General features: G+C 42.7%; 1 non-coding gene across 1 annotated transcript; it reads right to left on the bottom strand.

Moving 5' to 3' along the window:
• Nucleotides 1–5,719: 5,719 nt before the first annotated feature.
• Nucleotides 5,720–5,826, bottom strand: LOC120271329. Its single transcript, XR_005539943.1, has one exon. It is a non-coding gene; the product is annotated as a small nucleolar RNA R71 (small nucleolar RNA).
• Nucleotides 5,827–6,248: the final 422 nt, after the last annotated feature.

Raw genomic sequence — 6,248 nt, 5'->3', positions numbered from 1 at the left:
ATCATGCCATATACTTTCTTTCAGAAGCTAGGCTTGGGAGAGCCTAGGCCCACTCAGATGACATTGCAATTGGCGGACCGAATGGTGAGACATCCGAGGGGTATCATTGAAAATGTTCTTGTCAAGGTGGACAAGTATATATTTCCTACAGACTTCATAGTGTTTGACATCAATGAGGATGCGGATGTTCCTTTGATACTTTGGAGGCCATTCTTACGCACTTCCAAGGCATTGATTGACATGGACGGTGGGGAGTTGACACTGAGGGTTGGAGATGATAAGCTTACATACCGCCTCGCCAAAGCCATGTGACATTCTCTTAACTTCAATGATACTTTGTATTTTCTCAATACTACTAATGAGATTATTGATGAATATGTGCAAGAGTTGTTTAATCCAGACCCATACGAGGGTTTGCTCGACCAAGAGGTGGACAATGAAGAAGTAATGATGCTTGGTTTCGAGGAGCAAGTACCATCTATCCCGGGAATCATGAAGAAGGTGCTCCGGAAGATGAAGAGGGCAAGGAGATGCCACAAGAAGCGCCGTAAGGCTATTTGGGATGTGCACAAACCGAACAAGTTGGATGAACCTTTGTTAAATGGTAACAAGCCCGATGATTCCCCCTCCACCTTCAATAGACTTTGCTCATCATGCTTTCAAGTTATGGGTAAGAGAGCAACCTTGATCTATGAACCCCCGTGAGTTAAGAAAAGGTACGTCAATCTTAGTGATATTAAATAAGCACTTCTTGGGAGGCAACCCCAGTGTTTACTGTTTTCTTAGTTACTAGTTTAGTGTTTGCATGAATAAAACGTTGAGTGTTGGTGTCTATATGTTTTGATACTTTGCTGTGTGTTTTCTTGTGGATTTTTGATGTCATCGTGTGCTTTCATGAGGATTTGGCGAAGTTTTTGGTCGTGCGAGCTAGTTTCTCATGTTTTTACTGGTATATTTTGCATAATAGGGCAGGCTCTGAGAGTGTATACATGTTCAAGAATTTTCTACAGAGCTTAGAGTGTTTTAAGGCATCTAGAGAAAACGCACAGGCATATGGAATTTCCACATGCCCATGGATTTGCACTGTGAGCTCATCTAGAGAATCCACAGGGATGTGGACTCGTCCCTATGGGAGACCTAGCAACATCCGCACGCTAGTGGGTAATTTCCGCACGGGTGTGCGTCTTCCTGTCGAGGCTTATCAATTTTTCCCAAGAATACACAGGGAAGTGGACTCGCCCTTGTGGGTGATCCCGTGATTTCCACACGCCCATGTGGATGTGTAGAATTCCAAGAGACATGATTTTCCTTTAAAAATCTCATTGAAATTTTCATCAAGTGCCCTTCCAGATACTCAAAAACCACTCTTGATCAATTTCCACACCGAATTCGAAGTTCTCATACACATTTCATCGGTAAACCTTTTGCTCTCTCTCTTATTAGCAATTCTTATTTTTATTGGATTAAAAGTGTTGAGTTGCGGCAATTTTCACTTTATAATGGTTTATGCATGTGTGGAAAGAGTTTAGACATGGTTTTAAGGTGTGCTTTGGGAGTATTGATATGCAGCCATGCGATTTTCATGCCCCGCCGATCCAAACGGGCATGTGGAATTTCCACACGACCGTGTGGAATTCTGCAGTATTGTTTCTAGAGCTTCGTTGATCATTTCCTCATCAATTATTATAGATATGGCATCTTATTCGAAGAAGCGAGAAGTTAAGCATCCCAGAGAGACCCCACCTGAGCCAGTACACATGGAATTCTTGAGTTCCGAGCATCAAGCTCGATTTGAGAGACTATTGGCACTCAGTTTTAGTCAGTCTCATTTTGTGGATTTGAGTGTGCTGAGAGAGATTTAGCACGGTAATGAGCTAGCTGATGAGATTGACGAGATGCTCGCAGTGGGAAGTTGGAGGAGACTATTGACAATCTGAGAACCAGTTATCCACGCATTGACGCTAGATATGCTGGCGTCCTTCGAATTTGATCAGCCATATGGGAGATTTGACACCGTTGATGCTATACAGTTCTGAGTATTCGGACATCCATTTTGTATAAGTGTCACTGAGTTCTCCATTCACATTGGTTTGATTGACGAGACCTATACAGTTACAGAGTAGTATGGACGCTTGCCGACGGATTTCTCGGGTACATTGACTCCACAGCAAGTGTATTGAATTTTGTGTGGATATGGCCATTATGAACCAGGAGTGTCCAAGGCCATCAGCCTATCCCGGCTGAGCTACAGATACTCACACTCAGTCCTCAGCAGGTCTGTGTTAGATCGAGATGACAACACAGCTGTTTTGAGCAAGCAGGACTTACTCTATTTGTACTCCATGGTCTGCAATTTACCGATTCACCTAAGACACATAGTAACAGAAGTCTTGAGGCACCAGGGCCACTTTGCGAGAGTGGGAGTATTATTCACTGGTCGTGCCTTCCCCTCTTAGATTTGATACGATTAGGATGATGGGGTTGGTGCGTCGATGTGGGCCTGGAGCATATAATATAGCTAGGCTACCCCAGAGATTGCTGAGGGTAGAAGGGATGCAGCGGAGGGTTCATGACAGGTTCCCGAGCCTCAATTCGCACCGATGGGGTCCGGAGAACCCTTGGCAGCATAGGAGACATTCTGGTGCTTGGTACCCATTTTTACTCCTTCTCGAGCCCATGATTATTTTGGGAGGCTCGAGAGTGTTATGGGCGATCTTCGGACTGAGATCGCGGAGGTCCAGGCTGTCCAGGTTGCACAATACGCGGAGCTAATGCTGCGTATTGATACTGTACTGCAGCTATTAGAGAAAGATGCATCCTCGCCTTTCATCAAGAGACCGAGGACCCCTCTGGCATCACCACCACTATTTCTTTTCTTACGCATTTCATTTTGGACTTGTATATTCAGAAAGGACTTTCCTTCTGAGTTTATTTTCATTTTGATGTCTCGAGTTGTATTCATAGCTTTATCTTTTATTTACTCGAGTTATTTTTGTTTTATTGAGCTTCACTGAATCTCCTCGTGTATGCATGCAGATCGTCTTGTCAGTATAGGAATTGAGAACTAGTCATGGACACGACCAAGGTGTTTTGGCACTTGGCCGTGTGTGCTTCACAACACGTTGGAACATCACTCCCAAGGATTTACCTCCATCAAATGCAACACTAGGAGTCAGGGGAGTATTGTTTTGATTGCTTCTCCCACATATATTCTTGATTGATATATTATGAGTGAGCATGCATGTGTACTCTGGGGATAATGTACAACTTAAGTGTGGAGGGGAGTTTCATAGTGCACATGTCTTTTATATTAATTTTGATTGACATACATGCTCACATAGCTAATGGAGGTTCGACTTAGTTGCAATGATTATATTCTTGAATTTAGGAAAATTTTTAACATTGAATGTTCTCATGCTCTAGTTCTTGCTTGAATTTCTAAGAATTTTTGCCAAATTGACACTTGTTGCACTACTCGCTCCTTAAACACTTTTGGAAACTCAAGTTTGATGTTAAAGGGACTAGTTATAGTTGTTTATTTTGATAATTGTGAAAAAAATGGAAAAAGGAAAAATAAAAACAAAATAGTTTTATTGTTTGGTTGTGCATGTTGGGTGGAAAGAGCTACCACCTATGAAGTACGAAGCTACTTTCATAAGTTAGATGCTAGTTATGCTCTAATGAGAGAAAGAGCTATCTAATAGAATGAGTGAAAGATACCACTCCGGTAGAAAGAGCTACCACCTCGAAAGTGTGAAAACCACCTTAGCGTTCGCTTTGGAAAGGGTTACCTTAGAGGATGTGTGAAGCTACTACCATCTTCTTAATTTTTGTTACTTTGTGTAGATGAATAAGTCTCTTACACTTAGAATTTTGAGGAGTATACTTTGGGTTGTGACAAGATCCCCTTGCGTATATCCCGCAAGTGCGAGGGTTTGTCGAAGTAATAATCCCGGGTGAGCGGGTATCGAATCCACAAGGAGTAGGGAATAAAAATACTTAATTCGATTCTTCGATATGAAAAAGATCAATGATGATGAGTGTGATAATGATTCAATTCTCAAAAGTAAAAGCAACAAGTAAGAGAGCAAAAGTAAAGAAAGGGGTAAGGCAATCGATAAAGATGGAGTACCCGGATAATGCTCCACCTAGGATAATTGTTTCAAGTGCAAGAACCCTCTATTATGCTTCCTAATCAATGCAATGGTGAGTCATTGAAATACTTAAATACATAGTCCCAAATCTAAGGTCAACTATGCCTAACTCTATACATGTCCCGGAGGAGAAATCGAACAATCTCAACACCTCTCACACGCATAGAGTTGTAATGAGCTCTAGGGATTCCAAGTGATAAATCTCTTCCTAATTATAGACCTAACCCTTTGGTCCAGGTCGAAGGTCTCTAACCACAATTGAGCCCTAGATACTAAGATCACCTCAACGCTTCACTCCATTGCACGCGCAACTAAGCCCCAGCGGAAGTTCATCCCTTAGACCATTCACTCTATTATGGCCGCAAAGAACTCGAGGAACAGAGGTAGAATCTATCACGCCGGAGGGGAAAGGCAACGCTCCTGTACCTCTCGACTCACCCTCTCAACCCTCTCCAACCTAGCTTTGTCTAACGCTCGTGGTGTGTCACTCACTCACAAGGTTACCAACAAGAACTCTCAACCCTAGTGTCACTCTAGGGGAAATGTTCATAAAATCAAACATTCAAGGTTGGAACTCACAATAAACATCAATTTATTGAAAGCAAAATAAAGAGGTCCAAAGAAACAAATACATCCTAGGTGGAGCATTATCCGGGTACTCCATCTTAATCGATTGCCTTACCCCCTTCTTTACTTTTGCTCTCTTACTTGTTGCTTTTACTGTTGAGAATTGAATCATTATCACACTCATCATCATTGATCTTTTACATAGCTAAGAATCGAATTAAGTATTTTTATTCCCTACTCCCTGTGGTTTCGATACCCGCTCACCCGGGATTATTACTTCGACAAATCTGTGCACTTGCAGGATATACGCAAGGGGATCTTGTCAAGTTTTTGGCGCCGTTGCCGAGGACCTAGGCGTTTAGAGATACTTTGCACTTTGTTTTCTTAGCTATTTCACCACACATTCTATTTCACATCTTCTTATTCTGTCATCGTTCTGATTTTCTTTTTCTTTCTTTTTGGTGCAGCTCCAGGTTTTGACCCGAGGGAATCCATCAATATTGATTGAAGGAGACCCTGAGCTTGAACGTACACTCAGAAGAAAAGGGAAAGAACCTGTGCAAGAACAGCATAATTCAGCTAATTTGGAAGCAGAAGAATCTGAAAACATGGCAGGACAGAATGACCAACAGCGAACACTATCTGACTATGCCAGACCTTCAGTGTTGGGGACACAGTCGAGTATTGTGCGTCCCCCGATTACAGCTCAGAACTTTGAGCTAAAGCCGACATTCATCCATATGCTGCAGCAGTCCGCACAATTTAACAGTTTGGACGATAAGGATCCAAAAAGTCACATAGAGAGCTTTCTCGAGGTGTGCGATATGCTGAAGATAAATAGGGTGATGAATGATGCCATCAAATTCAGAGCCTTCCCATTTTCCTTGAAGGGGAGAGCGAAGCAGTGGCTACACTCATTACCTAGAGCATTAATTACTACATGGGAGGAGATGGTAGAAGCTTTTCTCGCCCGTTATTTTCCTCCCAAAAAATCAGCAAAGCTTAGGAATGAGATCTTGTCCTTTGTTTAGTTGGAATTGGAGTCTCTATTCGAGACATGGGAAAGGTTCAAGGAACTCCTGAGAAAGTGTCCGCAACACGGATTCCCGGAGTGGATGATTGTTCAAACCTTTTACAATGGTTTGAACCCGAGTACAAGGCAACTCTTGGATGCTGCAATAGGAGGTTCCTTAGGTAGCAAAACTCCCGATGAAGCTCATCAATTAATTGAGGAAATGGGGCTAAATAGCTACCAATGGAATGCTAGGGAGAAGAAAAAGGTGGCCGGTCTCCATGAAATTGATGCGGTAACCTCATTGGCGGCGCAAGTAGAGAGTCTTAGTAAGAAGCTAGATCTCATAGCTTTGAATAGAGTTGCGGCCGTGACCAATTACACTGGTTGTGGTGGAGGGCATGCTCCCTCCGATTGCCCGATCGTTGTTGGTGATGTTTCTTCGATGGGAAAAGCGTTGCCTTTGTAGGTAATGCCATGAGACCTCAAGGGAACCCATATAGCAATACTTACAA

This window comes from Dioscorea cayenensis, chromosome 10 (assembly GCF_009730915.1).
Source record: "Dioscorea cayenensis subsp. rotundata cultivar TDr96_F1 chromosome 10, TDr96_F1_v2_PseudoChromosome.rev07_lg8_w22 25.fasta, whole genome shotgun sequence".
Taxonomy (NCBI): domain Eukaryota; kingdom Viridiplantae; phylum Streptophyta; class Magnoliopsida; order Dioscoreales; family Dioscoreaceae; genus Dioscorea; species Dioscorea cayenensis.
Note: the sequence above shows the minus strand (reverse complement) of the source record. Positions and strands in the feature narration are given on the sequence as shown.